Below are 18962 nucleotides of genomic sequence, written 5' to 3' on the forward strand. Positions count from 1 at the left end.
TACATTAAATTCTTTTAAATTTTAGATGGAAGTATAAGTGATCAAAAAAACACAGAAAAATTTGTAAAAAGGACACTGGGTAGGAATCACTGTCTATAAAGCCATAGTCACTATGTCATTGGGATAAAAATGGGTAAATAGGTGAATAGGGCAGTGTTTCAGAACACAGGAGAATTTAATATACTTTATAATGCTACTAAATTTAATCATTTGAAAATTAGTTACTTAAGAAATTGTGCTAGTAAAATAGACCCTCAAGCTTAAAGAAAAACAAATGAGAAAGCTAATTCACATGATATTCAAAAATAGCTCTCAGTTAGATTAAAGACCTAAGTGCATAAGAATAAAAATATTAGTAGAAAAATTAGGGAATTATATGTATCATATAAGTTTGAGAAGAGACTTTTTACCAGGGAAGCAAGCCAAATGTAATAAAAGAGAAGATAAACATATTTAAATATATTTTTAAATACGTGAATCAATACACATGATATTTAGGGAACAATATTCTCGGATAAAAGATTATTAACTACAATGTACAAAAACTGAAAAACCAATTACAGTAAAGGCAGACATCTCAATTGAAAATGAATAATAGCTATGAATAGACAATTCACAAAAAAAGGAAAGGTCAAAAGGCAAAAAATTGTATGAAAAGATTCTGAATTTCACCCCCCAGCAGTCAGGGAGTGCAAATTAAGGTAACAATGAGCAATGATGTTTATCCAACAGAGCAGCAAAATTTTAAAATATGGAAAGAATGACAACACTTTCTACTGATTAGGGTGGGTGAGCAGGGGAGAACTATATTGTGATATATGCTTGGAGAAACCAAATTTTTACAACCCTTTTAGAAAACAAACTGACAATATCTATCAAAAATAAAATATACTACTCTTTCACCCAATAAACAACTTCCTCCTACTGGGAAATTTGCATAGGAAAAACATGGTGTGTATATATATATGTGTGTGTGTGTGTGTGTGTGTACATGTGTGTGTGTTGCCTTTTTGTTTGTGGGGTAGTAGCTATAATTTGTAAACAATGTGAATATCTATGAAAAGGGCAGGAGTTAATAAATTGCCAGGCATCTGTTGAGATTTTTATATTCATCTTTATTAGTTTTATCCTGAATGCACACAGGTGATCTGAATCAGAGACAGATGCCTTACAAATTCCCATACCATAAATACATAAGTGTGTCACTACCCTCCTTGCTAGGCATTACCCATGGGGCGACATGATAAAAGTCAGAAGAGAAAAGCTCTACACTTTGTAGCAGGACACTCCACAGTTAAGGAAGAGGAATAAAAATGTTTTTTTCCTGATTATAAAGGAGAAAGAGACAGCTGTCCCCCTCCTTTCCTGAAAGGGGTAAATAAAAGCTATCTAGCAGCCAAGGAGCCCCATGTATCTCGGCTTTTCTGACCTAAAAATGTCTTCAAGTTCTGTGGCCCATCCTCCTTGAAATGTAAATACTTAGGAAGACAGATGCTCCATTCTTCCCAGCTCCCTGGGACTTAATCCGTGACATAGTCCAGGCTATAACCATTGGAAGAAATATGAGTTTTATTATACTTTCATTCTTTTGAATTACACCAATTAACTAGACAGAAGACTACAAATCTAATTCTCATAATGGGAGGAGTCTCAAGGGACTAGGGTTCTTTTTCTCACAGGAGCCTGAGAAACCCAAAGAAGTTTCATTTCCCTACACATCCACATCATAGAATGTTACTCAGCCATTAAAATAAATGAGCTCAGCAAGGCATAAATAGAGATTTCTTCAGAATGCAGACTAATGTATAAAATGTAAGGTAAGTTTTAAAAAATAAACAATAAATATATACATATACGCATTACATAAAAGTGTTCAAGCATGAAAGAGGCCATATATCAGGTTATTAGTTAATTAAAGGATTATGGAGAGGTAGTAGAGGAGAGAGGAAGAAAGTACACATACATACACAATACTAAATTTTAAAAGGGTGAAACTATAAAAAATCTCTCTGTGATATACCATTTCTATAAAGCTAATAATATATGTATAAATAAATATATGTCAATATATTTGCATGGTATAAATTTAGATATCCAATATTTATGTTTGAACGCATGAATAGAGAAAGAGAGACACAAAACGATGGTCACCAATGTATTATTGGTGGTCCTCTTTGGATAGTGAGATTTTAAGTGGCTATCATTTTTTCCTTAAATCTCCATATACTCAATTTTTGAGACAACAAATGTGTTATTTACAAATTCAGGAAAAAATATAATAAATCTGCTTTTATCCTCAGCGAAGTATTTATTTATTTAAAAATTAAAGAAAATGTTTTTCTTTAATTTCTGAGGTTGTGTGATGACACTCCAGTTTGCCATGAGCCCTCCCACACCTATCCCCCTCACGCAATTACAGCCTGATCTTTGAAGTATTTGAGTTAATTTCCTGCCCTACACCTGTCTTAGTTTGCCAGGGATGCTATGACAAATACACAAAACTGACTGGCTTAAACTACTGGGATTGATTGTCTCTCAGTTTTGGAGGCTAGAAGTATCAAATGAAGTTCTCCACAGGCTTGCATCTCTGCCTCTGTCACATGCCAATCTGCCACATTCTCTGGTTTCTCCTGTATATTGGCACCTCCAGAGTGACTGTGTCCACTCCCTCAGCTTGAGGACTTCAGTCCTATGAATTAAGATCCACCCTGATTCAATTTAGCTTCATCTAAACAGGATCTTCAAATACCCCACTCCCAAAGGAGTCCACACCTAAACTAATAATAAAATCTTCAGAGGTCCTATTTACAAAAGGGTTCACACCCATTGGACCAGGGGTTAGGACTTGAACATGTCTTTCTGAGGGACACGATTAAATCTCCCAAATTGCTCTTGTTTATTTCCATCTATATGATTTCCCAAATTCAGAAAAGATGTGATAAATTCTATGGAAGCGTCGTTAAGCCATCAACTTTTACTCTGTATTCTTTAATGCAGTGTTCTTTCTTATGTAAACATTCATGAATATTACATTATGTATTAAAGATGTCTTGACATTAAAAAAGAGTTACATAACTTTTTAAAATTACAATGTTTTTGGGCAGGCCACCATGGCTCAGCAGGCAGAGTTCTTGCCTGCCATGCCGGAGACCCAGGTTCCATACCAGGTGTCTGCCCGTGCAAAAAAAAACATTACTGTGTTTTGGATAGAAAGACTCCTTTTTGAAAATTGGTCAATCAGTTCTTAAGTTAACCAAAAGGTTGATGTAGTCCAGTTCCATAATTTCAAACATCAACAAGATCTCTTTTTTCTTTTTTTTAATTTTCTTTTGCTCAATTATTTTAGCATTTGATAAAGCAATCCTTTATCAATAAATGTATGAGAATAGTAGGGAAATTGCTGAAAAAAAGAGGAAGAAATAGACTTACAGGTAATAGAACACAATGATGATACATGAATATTAAGTTTTACCACAGAGAATTAATAGATCTTTGGAATGAAATAGAGAGTGCCAAATTCATGTGGAAATTTAGTTTATGATAAAAGTAGCATTTCAAACCAGTGGGGGAAAGATAGATTATCCAATAAAATACACTGAAGCCACTGATTAATATGGCCAAATAAAGCTAAAGCTTTATCTCAATTTTTCCATCAAAGTTAATTCCTGTTGAATCAAGGAATTAAATGTAGCAAGAAATCAAAAAGTTGAAGATGAAAAAGGGTGGGAAAAGATAGCAGCACAGTGAGGAGCAGAATTTAGTTAAGCCTCTAGGGCAGCAAATAAATAACTAGAAACTGTATGGAACAACAGTTTGGAGGTCCTCAGTGACCAGGCACATCCTACACCAGTCTGGAATGGTGAAATGACCAACATCCCACATAGAAATGCAAGTTTCCCAAGCCACGGAGGCTGGCATTCCTCCCCCATGGGCATAGCAGGCTAGCTTCCAAGGGAATGAGAAGCACTGCTTTGCCCACCAAGACTAGCTCCTCTGCTGGGCAGCATGAATAGCCACACCACTGGGTATGAGAATGGCTCTCCTGACAGGCACAGAGAATAGCCACACTGCCAGGGGCAGAGAATAGCAGTCATGCCAGGAGCCAAGAATAGCCACACCACCCCACCCCACGCCATCTTGCTCAACAGCTCCCAAATTTGGGGAGAGGTGGAGTTGAGGCGACAGGCAGCTCAAGAGTACCACCTGCTGGGAAGTGTCATGTAGCACTGCATCCACTTCATGAGATCTGGGCCTTGGTTTGGCAAGTAATTACTGACAATCAAGTGCAAAAGGAGAATTTCAAGGCAAACCCAAGCAAATACTAAACTTTAGATGAGTCAAGGAAATTAAATTGCAAAATAATCTCATCAAGATAAACAAATACCCCAGACACAATAGAAAATCACAAAACATGTGAAGATTCAGGCAGATATGGCCCAGCTGAATGACCAAATTAAAATATCAGAATTTGGAACAACTAATCAAGGACATTCATAACGACATAAAGAATATCAATAAGACACTGGAGAAGCATAAAAATGATTTAAAAGAATACATAGAAAAATGGTGGCTCTCACAGAGAAGGAAAATACTGTAGACCAAATAAAATACGCTAGAGACACACAACAGCAGATTTAAAGAGGCAGAAGAAAGAATAAGAGAGCCTAAAGATAGGACAATTGAATTTGAATGCACAAAAGAACAAATGGCAAGATGGGGAAAATGGAACAGGATTTCAGGGAAACAATAGACAATATAAAGAGCACAGATAAAAGAATCTTTGGTGTCCCAGAAGGAGAAGAGAAAAGTAAAGGGCTAGGAAGTTCAGTTGAAGAGATAATGGGGGAACTTCCAAAATCTTATAAAAGGCATAAATATGCAAATCAAAGAAACCCAATGAACTCCAAATAGAATAAATCCAAATGGACATACTCCATGACACATACTAATCAAACCGTCAAATGTTAAAGTAGAGTAGAAAGTCCTGAAAGCAGCAAGAGAAAAGTAATCCACTAAATATAAGGGAAACCACATAGGATTAAGTTTGGACTACTCAGCAGGCCCAATGGAGGCAAGAAGGCAGTGGTATGGTTTATTTAAGATCCTGAATGAGAAAGACTTCCAGTTAAGAATTTTTTATCTGGCCAAGTTGAACTTCAAAATTGAGGGAGTGTAAAATCTTCTCAGACAAACAAAGGCTGAGAGAATTTATCAACAAGATACCTGCCCTATAAGAAATTCGAAAGGAATTTCTGCCAGTTAAAAAACAAAACAAAACAAAAACACAGGAGAGGGAGGTCTAGAGGAGGGCACAGAATTGAAGTGTACCAATAAGGGTAACTTAAGGGATAAAAAGAGAGAGAAGGAAAATAATATAAAGGTCTAACAAATAAAAACCAAAGGATAAAAGGGTGGATTAAAAAATTGCCTTTACAGTAATAGTTCTAATGTTAACAGACTAAATTCACCAGTTAAATGACACCTATTGGAAGAAGGGATTTAAAAATATGGTACATCTATATGCTGCCTAAAAGAGACTCATCTTAGACCCAAGGATACAAATAGATTGAAAGTGAAAGGTTGGGAAAAGATACTGCACTCAAGCTGTAACCGAAGGAAAGCAGGAGTAGCTATACAAATATCAGACAAAAAAAAGATTTTAAATGCAAAAATGTCATAAGGGACTAGGAAGGACACTACATATTAATAAAAGAGACAATTCACCAAGAAGAAATAACAATCATAAATGTTTATGCTCCCAAATAAGGAGCTCCAAAGTACATGAGGCAAATACTGGCAAAACTGAAGGGAGCAATAGACATTTCTATGATAATAGTGAGACCATTCAATACACTACCCTTCTACAGATAGATGAAACAGACAAAGGATCACTAAGGAAATAAAGAACCTAAGCAATGTGATCAATCAGTTAAACCTAATAGATATATATAGATCAGTATAGCCCACAGCACCAGGATATGTATCTTTCTCACAGAACATTCTCCAGGATAGGTCATATGCTGGGGCACAAAATAGGTCTTTATAAATTTTAAAAGATTTAAATTATTCAAAACACTTTCTTTGACCACAATGAAATGAAGGCTAGAAATCAATAACCACCAAAGAACCAGAACTTTCCCAAATATATAGTGGTTAAATAACATACTCCTAAACCCTCAGTGGGTCGAAAAGAAATTGCAAGAGAAATCAATAAATATCTGGAGACAAATGAAAATGAAAATATGATAATCAAATCTTATGGGATGCAACAAAGGCTGTACCGAAAGGGAAATTTATTGCCCTAAATGCTGATATTTAAAAAGAAGAAAGAATAAAAATTGAGAATTTAGCTGCTCATCATAAGGAACTAGAGAAAGAACAGCAAATTAACATGAAACCAAGTAGAAGAAAAGAAATAACAAAGATTAAAGCAGAAATAAATTAATTGGAGAACAAAAATACAATGAAGAGAATAAATAAAACCAAAAGTTGGTTCTTTGAGGAAATCAATAAAATTGATGGACCCTGTGCTGGTTTGAAAGGATGTATGGACCCTAGAAAAGCCATGTTTTAATCAAAATCCCATTTCATAAAAGTAGAATAATCCCTATTCAATACCGTATGTTTGAAACTGTAATCAGATCACCTCCCTGGAGATGTAATTTAATCAAGAGTGGTTGTTAAGCTGGATTAAGTGACAACATGTCTCCACTCATTTGGGTGGGTCTTGATAAGTTTCTGGTGTCCTATAAAAGAGGAAACATTTTGAAGAAGAAGGAGATTCAGAGAGACCAGAGAACGCTGCAGCACCACGAAGCAGAGTCCATCAGCCAGCACTTTGGAGATGAAGAAGGAAAATGCCTCCTGGGGAGCTTCAAGAAACAGGGAGCCAGGAGAGAAAAAGAGCATATGACGTTGTGTTCACTATGTGCCCTTCCAGCTGAGGGAGAAATCATAACTGTGTTCACCATGTGCCTTCTCACATAAGAGAGAAACCCTGAACTTCATCAGCCTTCTTGAACCAAGGTATCTTTCCCTGGATGCCTTTGATTGGACATTTCTATAGACTCATTTTAATTGAGACATTTTCTCAGCCTTAGAACTGTAAACTAGCAACTCATTAAATTTCTCTTTTTAAAAGCCATTCTGTTTCTGGTATATTGCATTCCGGCAGCTAGCAAACTAAAACAGAGAATGAAGGAGATTCAGAGACAGCAGAGCAGAATGACATAGCCATAAGAAGCAGAGTCCACCAGCCATCAGCCTTTGGGGATGAAGAAGGAAAGTGCCTCCCAGGGAGCTTCATGAAACAGGAAGCCAGGATAAGAAGCTAGCAGATGATGCCATGTTCACCATGTGCCCTTCCACTTGAGAGAGAAACCCTGAACTTCATTGGCCTTCTTGAATCAAGGTATCTTTCCCTGGATGCCTTAGATTGGACATTTCTATAGACTTGCCTTAACTGAGATATTTTCTTATCCTTAGAACAGACCCTTAGCTAAGCTGACAAAGAGAAAAAGAGGGAGGATGCAAATAAAATCAGAAATTTCTATAGACTTGCCTTAACTGAGATATTTTCTTATCCTTAGAACAGACCCTTAGCTAAGCTGACAAAGAGAAAAAGAGGGAGGATGCAAATAAAATCAGAAATAAGAAGAGCATAGTCATTATTACTATGTTCCCTGAAGAAATTTTAAAAATCATAAGAGTATAGTATGGACATTGTATACCAAAAACTAAACAAATTTGATGAAATGGACAATTTCTAGAAAACCACAAACAACCTATACTAACTCAAGAAGAAATAGACATCAACAAACCAATCACTAATAAAGAGATTCAATCAATCAACAAAAATCTTCCTACAAAGAAAACATTGGCCAGATGGCTTCACAGGGGAATTTTACCAAACATTCCCAAAAAGAACTAACACCATTCTTGCTCAAACTCTTCCAAAAAATTGAAGAGAAAGGAGCACTAACTAACTCATTTTAGGAAGCTAACATTCTAATACCAAAACTGGATAAAGACACTATAAGTAAGGAAAACTACAGGCCAATCTCCCTAAAGAATATAGATGCAAAAATTCTTAACAAAATATTTACAAATTGAATGTAATGGCACATTAAAAAAAGTATACACCACAACCAAGAGGGGTTTATGCCAGGTATGCAAGAGTGGTTCAACACAAGAAAATCAATTAATGTGAAATAATACATTTAAAAATCCAAAGGAAGAAATCACATGATCATCTCCCTTGACACTGAAAAAGTATTCAACAAAATTCAACACCCTTTTCTAATAAAAACACTTCAAAGGGTAAGAATCACAGGAAATTTCCTCAATATGATAAAGGGCATATATGAAAAACCCACAGCATCATACTTAATGGTGAGAAACTGAAAGCATTCCCCCTCAGATTGAGAACAAGACAATGTTGCCCACTGTCACAGCTATTATTCAACATTGTGCTAGAAGTTCTAGCTACAGAAATTAGGTAAGATAAAGAAATAAAAGGCCTATGAAAATGAAAAGAAGAAACAAAACATTCATAATTTGCAGATGACGTGATCCTATATTTGGAAAATCTTGAGAAATCTGTGACAAAGCTACTTGAGTTAATAAACAAATTCATCAAAGTGGCACTATACAAAGATTAAAGCACAACAATCAATAATGTTTCTATACACTAGTGTTTTAGTTTGTAAAAGCTGCCAGAATGCAGTATACCAGAAATGGAATGGCTTTTAAAAAAGGAGAATTTATTAAGCTGCAAGTTTGCAGTCCTAAAGCTGTGGAAATATCCAAATTAAAGCAACGCTACAAGAATGTTCAAACTAAGGTGTCCAGGGAAAGATACCTTGGCTCAAGAAGGCTGATGGCATTCAGGATTTCTCTCTCAGCTGGAAAGGCACATGGCAACTTCTTTAGCTTTCTCTCCAGGCTTCTTCAACTGCTTCACTGGGAATATTTTCTTTCTGTATCTCCAGCAGTCTCTGGCTGTGTGTGCTCTGTTGGTTCTAAAGCTTTTGCTAAAATGGTTTCCTCTTAAACGGCTCCAGTAAGCAACCCCCACCCCCACCCCCCGCCTTGAATGGGTAGAAACACATCTCCATGAAACCATCTAATCAAAAGTTACCACCCACAATTGAGTGGGTCATATCTCCATGGAAACAATCAAAAAGTCAAAAAGATCCCACCCAGCAATATTGAATGAGAATTAAAGAACTTAGCTTTTCTGGGGTACACAATAGATTGAAATTGGCACAACTATTAATGACCTAACTGAGGAGGCAATTAAACTCACTACAGCAATTAAGAGAATCAAGTATTTAGGAATAAACTTAATCAGCAATGTAAAGGACCTGTACACAGAAAACTACAAAATACTGCTAAAAGAAATAAAAATTCTAAATAGGGGGAATGTCTTTCTATGTTCATGGAAAGGAGGGGTAAATGTCACTAAGATGTCAATTCCACCAAAATTGTTCTAGAGATTCAATACAACACCAATTAAAACTCCAACAACCTACTTTGCAGACTTGGAAAAGCTAGTCATCAAATTTATTTTTAAGGGAAAGAGGCCTCAAATGGCCAAAAACTTCCCAAAAAAGACGGATGAAGTGGGAGGACTTACACTTACTGATTTTAAAACTTATTATAAAGCCACAGTGGTCAATACAGCATGGTACTGGCACAAAGATAGACACATTAATCAATGGAATCAAATTAAGAGTTCAGAATTAGACCCCAGATCTATGGTCAATTGATTTTTTTTTAACTATTTTATTGTATATATGAAACAAAGAAAGAAAAAAGCAGTAGTTTTCAAAGCACTCTTCAACAAGTAGTTACAGGACAAATCTCAGAGTCGTGGGCTACCATACCATTATCTCAGATTTTTCCTTCTTGCTGCTCCAGAATATAGGAGGCCGAAGGAAAAAAAATATTTTTTAATGATCACAATCTATTTTTTTCTTTTTTTATGAAAAATATCATATATACCAAAAAAAGGCAATAGATTTCAAAGCACAGCAGAACAATTAGTTGTAGAACACATTTCAGAGTTTGGTATAGGTTACAATTCCACAATTCTAGGTTTTTATTTCTTTCTGCTCAAAGATACTGGAGACTAAAAAATATCAATTCAATGATTCAGCAATCATATTTGTTTGTTAAACCCTACTTCTCTGCATGAACCCACTGTCACCTTTGATCTTTCTATCCCACTCTTTAGGGGTATTTGAGCTATGGTCATTCTAACTTTTTCACATTGGAAGAGGCTGTCAATAATATGGCATAGGGAGATAGAACTATCTGAAGTTCTGGAGAGGCTCTAGGTTTCAGAATTTATCTGGTCCAGGAATTCATCTGAAGGTGTAGGTTTCTGAAAAGTTACTCTAGTGAATGGAACCTTTGTAGAATCTTATATATAGCCCCAAGTGTTCTTTAGGATTGGTTGCAATGGTTTTATAACTTTTGACAAGTTTTAAAAGGTAATAATGTCTAACTGAAGCTTGCATAAGAGTGACCTCCAGAGTAGCCTCTGACTCTATTTGAACTCTCTCAGCCACTGATACTTTATTAGTTATATTTCTTTGACCCCTTTTGGTCAGAATGGAATTGTTGATTCCACAGTGCCAGGGTCAGACTCTTCCCTGGAAGTCATACAATGTCCCAGCTGCTGCTCCAATGCCTGGGGATACAGAGGCAACAGGCATAGCACCTGCTGTAGAGAACTTCATGGCCTTATTGGGGTTGGTGGGATGTCTATTAATAGATTCACTGACTTCAATACTGTGCTAAGTGTTGAGGAAATCACAGAGGTGGATGGGATGACCATACATCCCAGTTTGTCCAGGAAAGAACAAGGATACATCTGCTGTTCCATGGTAATTAATACAAATCGCTTCTTTCACTCTGTTGGATGATAAAGATATGATAACCCTAGGAGAAGTGCACAAAACAGCCTGGACCAGATGAATGCAGTTTAAGGAAGGCTACTGAAGAAAGAAGAGCTTTACTTAAGTCTTGAAGAATGAGCAGATTTTAGCCAGAACCAAGTGTGGGGGAGTGGTCCAGGCTATGTAAACAGTATCTTGCTAAAGATTTACACCAAAATATTTTTTCTTTGACCTTTAACAAATTTGCCACAGCTTATTTCTCAACTCTGTTTTAAGCTTTTTTTTCCTGATGCACATGCCAAGAGTGGCTGAGAGCAGAGGTTAAGAAACTTTCAAAGTCCCCTGGAGGAAACTCCCTGCACTCATCATCCTACCTTGTTTAGAGAGAGAGTTGAGTGGTCATCTGGAAGCCCCAACTGTATGGTTATTGGGAAAAGTCTCCATGTCATCATCATGACTGCTCAAATATCCAAGGTCAATTTGTTCTGACTCAACTCTGGAGTCACATTCTAAAAGTCAAAGTCACTTTCACCATCTCTGGGACCCTCCCTCGCTGAGTTCTTCTCTCACATACTGTCGTATCAACTACCCTCTTCTTTTAGTGATTGTCAAAAAATCCAAGCTAATACAAATAACAGGCACCAAGGACACAAAGATAAAACACAGTCCCTGAATCCAAGAATTTTAACCTTTTATTAGTTCATTAAGGGAATCAAAGGTTATAACATTCTGGGGTCCCAAATTTTGGAGGTATGGGACTCTTATCTCTAGCTTTAGGCTTTCTCCATTGGGAGTTCTCTTCAATTGCTTTGTTTTGTTTTTGTTTTTTTTTTCTGTTCTGTTTTGTTTTCAAGTGCAGTTCTACCTGAGATTATAGTTCTATAAAAAAAAGTGAGAGGTGAATTTCACTCAACTGCAGTTTTCCATTTCATGATGTAAGGAAGAAGGAAGTTACTGTGTGGCCACAACAAGCCCTCCCCACAGAGCATACAGTCTATGTTCACAAGCTCCAAAATGTGTTCTACCTCCTTACAATTGTTTAATCCTTTTATGTTTGTACACAATTGAGCTTATTTCCACCAATGACGAAATCATGTAAATCCCTCCAGGTAATTGAGCAGTGAGTATGGCTTTCCCTGAAAACATTTCTATTATGAACAAACAGAAAGAAATAATCCCTGCAGATGTCCAAGTGGTAATAAATACACCCCAACAGGTGTTTCAACTGCAAAGGGGCTGACAGGTAAGGTGGCTGGGATTTGTGTCTGGTTCGTTCCCCGTAGATGACTTCCTCGTTGCCATTCTCATCTGACCACCACTGTCCAGCGGCAGCCAGTGTGCTGTCAGAACTCAAGGGAACCAAACTCTCCAAAGGAGAGGAACTAAGCTCTTCTGCTTTAGAATAACCCCGAATTCTTTCCCAATCCCAAAGCCTACCAAGCCTGCGAGACCTGATCCCCACCACCTTTCTGATCTCCTCTGCCACTCTCCCTGGAACCACACTCAGCCACAGGCTTCCTGTTGGTTCCAGGTGCAGCCAAGCTCATCCCTGCCACAGGGTCTTGGAGCCCACAATTCCCTTTCCTTGGCACTCCCCCTGCAGGTCTCTTCACCAGCCTGGCTCCTTCTCACCTTTCAGAACTAAATTCCACCTCCTCACAGAGCATTTTCATGACTCACCACAAAAGTGCCCACTTAGTCCCCACAACATTACTCTCCATCATTAACTCTCCTTTTATCTTTCATTGCATAGCACCTAGAACAATGGGGCATACTCTTTTGCTATCTATCTCCCCACCCCAGATTGGAAGATTCACCTCTGCAACACCAACATATTCACAGTGCCTAGAATACAGAAAGTGCTCAATGAAGATCTGTTAAATGGATGGGTAGATGTGTGGATGATGGATGGATGGATGGGTCGATGAGTAACTGAACACATAAGGACTTTATCTACCTATAAAATTCAGACATAGAAACTCCCGCTTAGCTTCCATGTTAATAAGTGTGTGTGCTCTGTATTTCACTCAACTGTACTCTTACACCCAGTAACTTTCTCAAATATTGCAGTGCAGATGTGAGCAGCATTCTGGCTCCTTTGATCATTTTCCCTTTATTATTCTGCTGTTCCTCCTGTTGCCTAGTCCGGTTACCAACGCTGAGGCATTTTTACATAGACAACAGATTCAGCACCATAATTTAAGTTTTAATGGTGATTCACAAGTAAGCACTTATCATTCAGATAACCACCATTTTTGTTCTGGGTGTGAACCATAAGAATTGATGAGTATTAATTCTATCACTGAAAATCCAGAGCATATCATCTCCAAAAAAAGTCAATCCCTGTAAAGAGAAAGTATACTGTTTCCCCCACCTCACCCTTGTTCCCCAGGAACAAATAGAAATTTGAAGTAAATTGAGATCAAACACATACCATTTCTAGAATTTAAAACCTTTTATTTCTAAAGGTACTGGTTTAACATTTTAAAATATATATTCAATATATATGTATGTGTATTTTGTCTTCCAAAATTATCACTTTAATATAGAAAATTTTGAAATATATTTTATTCAGACAATTAAAATTTTTTCTTTAAAGCCATTGTTTTTATACCCTTGCTGTGCAAGGGATCTCCCTGGGGAATTCCCACATGCCCCACACTCCCAGAGATCTAGAGTCAATAGATCTGAGCTCATATATTCAATGTGAGCTTTCTCACCTTTTACAGCTGAGGCCTCTCTTTCCATTGCAGGCAATACAGCATTGTCATTAGGAAGCACAACTGCCCTGGTTCCAATCCCTTACCAGCTACGTGACCTTGGGTAGGAATTTAAAATTCTCTATGACTTAGATTCTTTACTTGTAAAATGGGAACAATGAAAACATCTCTCCGGCAAGATTATGGTAGGGATTTTCAAATTACAATAATACAACTAAAGCACTAAATTTGGACCCAATATTTGTTAGCTTTTAGTAAATGTTAGTTTATTACTTTGTTATTTTAGTAAACATCAGTGTGGGGATCAGCAAGTTCTTTGCATGGTAATTGTCCTAAGTGGCAAATTAATTCATATGTAACGCTTGCAAATATAATAAAAATAAGAAAAATGCATTTTACGCTAGAAGTGGAATAAAAACAAATGCAAAGTCATATTAGGAAAAAAGATAGCTATAAATTTATAAAATAAGCAAAAACAGATATTTCATCAAATGCATAAGACAACCATGCAGTGTGTCCACAAGGACATTTTATGATATAGAATTGTGTGAGGCACCTATTTATAATTGAATTAAATGAGCAAAATGAAATAAAAAGGCTTAGTTTGTAATTATCAATAAATGGAATTCTAAAATAAATTAAAAAGTACCATTGCATTTTTAACCACTGGCTTTTATTCTAACAGAATATTCATTATATACACTATACATCAGAAATGGCTAATAACATTGTATCTCTTTGTCAAGTCTTAAGAAGGCCTCTGAGGACACATGGGTTCTTTGGGAAAAAGTTCTATATGCAATTATTGATGTACACTTCAGTGATGGGGGCGGGGGAGAATTGATGCTGCCCTTGACACATATTTGCTGCTCCTATTAGAAATGTGCAATTATAAAATAATTTGCCAGTGCCAGGAAGCAAGTGACCATAGTCCAAAACAGTTTGGAACGAATAGTCAGGCTGAACTGGGAGAAATATTGGCTGGAGATGTTGACTATTGCCTTCACTGGATACTTCCTTTACCTCCTCTTAGCATTGTTCCTGTGTGGGTGTGGGCTAATCACTGACCTGCCTATGGCAAGGGAGCTATAGGGGCAGGATTAGTGGAAGAATTACTCCAACTGGCTCACTTTTGTAGGTTGCACTTCCCTCTCGGATGTCAGAACTCATGAAGTACCGTGGACTCTAAAGAAAGCAGAGTTGTCAAGCATTGACAGAGAGGAAAGAAGGTCTTGAAAAACTGCTCGCATTGGAATCTTGTGAGTACTGCCTGAGAGTCCTCATACTGAATTGCTTAGATTCTCTTCTTCCAGGAAAACAGATAGCAAGGTCAAGATGTAATTGTACTTAAAATTGGAACTGTTAGGCTGTATATGGTAATAGAGTAAACATTGAACAAAAAAAAAAATCCGTGGAACTGCACTGCACAAACAGTGAATCCTAAGTTAAACCATGGGCTGCAGTTAATAATACAATTACAAAGATGTGCTTCATCAGTTTTAACAAATGTGTCGCAACCACGCAATGTGTTAATAGTAGGGTGGTATATGAGAATCCTGAATTTTATACATGATTGTTCTGTAAACCCACAACTTCTCTATAGAAAAAAAAAAAAAAGCTGTTTGTTAAAAAATTCAATTGGGAAGAAGGGAAAGAGCTGGTCCATTACCCCAGCACATGGGAGAAAAATATTTTTCCAAAGATACAAGTAGGGAAAAAACGCATTTTTCTGCCCCATACGCAAATCTCCCATGGTAGCTTTACTGAATTAGCATTCTCTGAAATAGTGTTTATTATTTGCAATGAACACAAATATAAGTAAAATTGCAGAAGCATATCTGAGGATGACGCATACCCAATTCAGAATTATGATCTTCTCTGAGTAAGGTGGGAGAGAAGGAAAAGAGGTTTCTACAGGATTTCAGCTATCTGAACCATTTTACTTATCTAACCAAGTGTGACAAAATGTCAACAGCTCTTGAGACACTGGCACATACCTGGTGTCTTTTATACTTCTTTATGTTCTTTTAAGATATTTATCTGATTTCTAATTAATAATTTAAAATATAAACCAACAAAAATTGCAATACTTTGTCCAGTGGGGAAAAAAGAAGTGAAAACAAACATAAGATTCACAACTCAAGATAATCTTCCAGAGATCTCAATCCTCACTTATCTAACTGTTTCCTATGTGACAAAGAGGAATGGAGAGCCACAAAGGCCCCTGTCCTGATGCTACCACCATTTTCAGGATTCATATTAAAATATTATTAATGTCCTACTGCTTGAATTTCCTCTCCTCAAGAGAAATTAGATACGAATTGGAGTTATTTTTCTTTTCATATCCAAATACTTTAGTTCGGAAAATATAGACTAGTCATGCAACATATTTGGCCTTGTTCAGACTGAATTCTGTAAGTAATGAACGGGAAACTGATGCTCTGTCTTTGTCCACTCAGGGAACCATGATAAATTCCTGTGCACCAGCATTGACTTCAGCTTCAGTACAGCAATGTGAGGTGTGAAGCTCAGGGCCACTTGAGTTATAGGGCTGTATACCTCTGGACAAGCCTACAGTTCAGATTTATGATGTCAGGGGCTCTGCCTAGTTCCATTCATAAAACATGACAAAGAAGTGCGTCATGAAATAAAGCAGATGAACAAGTAATAAGTGTGGGCTTTCCAAGTTTATAGGATTTGCTCTTACACATTCTGGGCTACATGCCCCGGTCAGATCACATCTATTTGATTCCTCTAAAAATAAATGAAAGGGGCCACAGTGGCTCAGCAGGCAGAGTTCTTGCCTGCCATGCCAGAGAGCCAGGTTCGGTTCCCAGTGCCTGCCCATGCAAAAAACAGATAAATACATAAATAAATGAAAGGGTGGGAGGCAGTGGCTCAGTGGCAGGGTTCTCCCCTGCTGTGCCAGAACCCAGGTTCGATTCCTGGTGCCTGCCCATGTAAAAATTAATTAATTAATTAATACAAGAAAGATGAAATCCCTTCCCTTCAAGCAAATAATGTCTAAGGTGTACTGGAGACGTAACATGATGATTCACTGTACATTAAGACGTATGATCAAGGATTAGTGAAGTTATATTTTAGAGTATCTTGAAGAATGTAACAGATTGATTACCCAGGGCTACAGCTAAAAGTACACAAATCAGGGAATTGTAGAAGTTCTAATACAGTTTGAGAAATGGAAACAACCCAGTGTGAGTAAAACTCACGCCATGTTGGGGGGAGTGACGACAGATGAAGTGAAATCTCAGTTAGGGACCAAATTCTATTTTCTTTGAGGCTTTCTATAAAATGATTGAATAGAATCACATTTCTTCAGATTTGGAAAAAACATTTTTTTTATTATCTGTGTAAGTTTGCAAGCTGCTGGAATGTGATATACCAGAACTGGAATGGCTTTTTAAAAGGGAAATTTAATAAGTTACAAGTTTATAATTCTAAGGCTATGCAAATGTCAAAACAAAAGCATCCAGGCAAATACAGCTTAAAACAAGAAAGGTCCATGTGTCAGGAATACCTCTGTCAGCTGGGAAGTCGTACTCATCCTTTGCTGGTCCCTTGTTCCTAGGCTCCATTGCTTTCAGCCTCTACTCCTGTGGCGGTTCCTCACTTTGCTTCTCTGGGGCTGGCTTTCATCTCTTGGCTTTCCTTGGCTCTCTCCAGGTTCTGGCTCGCTTAACATCTCATGGTGACATCTGCTAGGCTCCAACCATCTCCAAACATCCATGAATGTGTTCTCCAAGTGTCAGCATCTGTGTCAGCTCTGCTCTGAAGTTTCTGTGGGCTCACTCATTTCTGGCTTGCTCCAAAATGTTTCCTCTTTTAAAGGATTCCAGTAAACACATCTAAAGTCCATCCTAATTTAGGATTCATATTCTGTATCTGGAAACAGTCCCTGTATTTAACAATAATACCTATGCATAAAACAAGGCACTATTACAATTTGCATGGTCACAAACATGAATGATCTTCTGTAGATCAAGCAATTATTTTTATTTTTATGATTTTTAAAATTTATTTATTTATTTGTTTGTTTATTTTGCTTCTCAGTCATTGTACTCTTCAGCCCCCTTTGTCTATTGGACATCATGGATAATGTCCAAAATACACAAATCATGTCTTACAGTGTCCTCCCTTAGCTGTACAATCACATATCACCACCAGGGGCAACTAATTGTAGAAGAGGGAAAAACAATAAGGAGTAGTTTTGATTTGATATTTGGTGATGCTGTGTTTATCAGTTCTTTGTCACTACAGACCAAGCAAATGTTTTTAACCACAGTTGTCAAGCATCAAATCACAGCCGGAATTTCAAGATCAAAAACTTTCCACAACAAATAATAACTTAAAATACACATACACAGATATACACACACATCTTACAGACCCTTACTTGGGGAAACTCCATTTGTAAAATGCCACTGCATGCATATTTTGCTAAAGTGCTGCCCCAGATTTTTTGGTTGGAAAATCCATCTCATTAGGGTACAGCTGTTTATTGGATGAGCAGAAAAGAAAGAGAATGCCTGTGGCAACCAGAAAGTTTCAAGGTCTTTCAAGTTGTATAAAAATGGACCTGCAGAAACGGCTAAGTGTTCTCAGGATGCAAAGTTGGAGTGGAAATGTGTTGCCACACTAGTTGCCAAAAGGATACAGCAGTCATCTCTTGAGGTCAAACCTGGTTCCCAGATATGCAAGAAAATCTCAAGATGCAGCTTTTTGGCATCATTGTGGCATAATCTGATCATGGGTGAATTTCCCAAAAGATTCACATATTTCTTCTGGTTTGGTATTGAGGATTTGCTCATCTTTTAAGAGGCACTTACATGTGATTCTAACTTGAGGGAAGGTACAGGTGGGCTAGTCCTTCTTCATCCAGAAGAAACCTGGAGAATGAGGTGCTGTGAGTGCAGAGCTGTGAGGATGACCTTTCAGGCACAAGCCTCACTTTGATGAAAAACAACTTCTGCCTCTCCACCTCTAGTGACAATATATTCTGGTTGGAAGGCATCGCTCCCTATGGGGCAGGACTGGCTGCTGCAGAGTTGGTGGTGAGAGCTGCAGTGAAACCTGGCAGAAGGGCTTACAAGCCAAGCCAGCCTCCAGCCCCTGGCAGTGGCAGACAAATATTTTTATTGAAACACTAAGAGATACATCTAAAGGAAGAATCAAACAGTCGTTTGACTTTTAATTCAAATGAAAGTTCTCCAAAAACTTTCTGTTCTGCATCAGGCTGCTTTGGGGTACACCCCCAGTTACCCATTCTCCTCCACCCCTATATGTTTCATCTCCTTTGACTGTAGGGACAGTTCATTCC

This window comes from Tamandua tetradactyla, chromosome 17 (genome assembly GCF_023851605.1).
Source record: "Tamandua tetradactyla isolate mTamTet1 chromosome 17, mTamTet1.pri, whole genome shotgun sequence".
Lineage (NCBI taxonomy): Eukaryota > Metazoa > Chordata > Mammalia > Pilosa > Myrmecophagidae > Tamandua > Tamandua tetradactyla.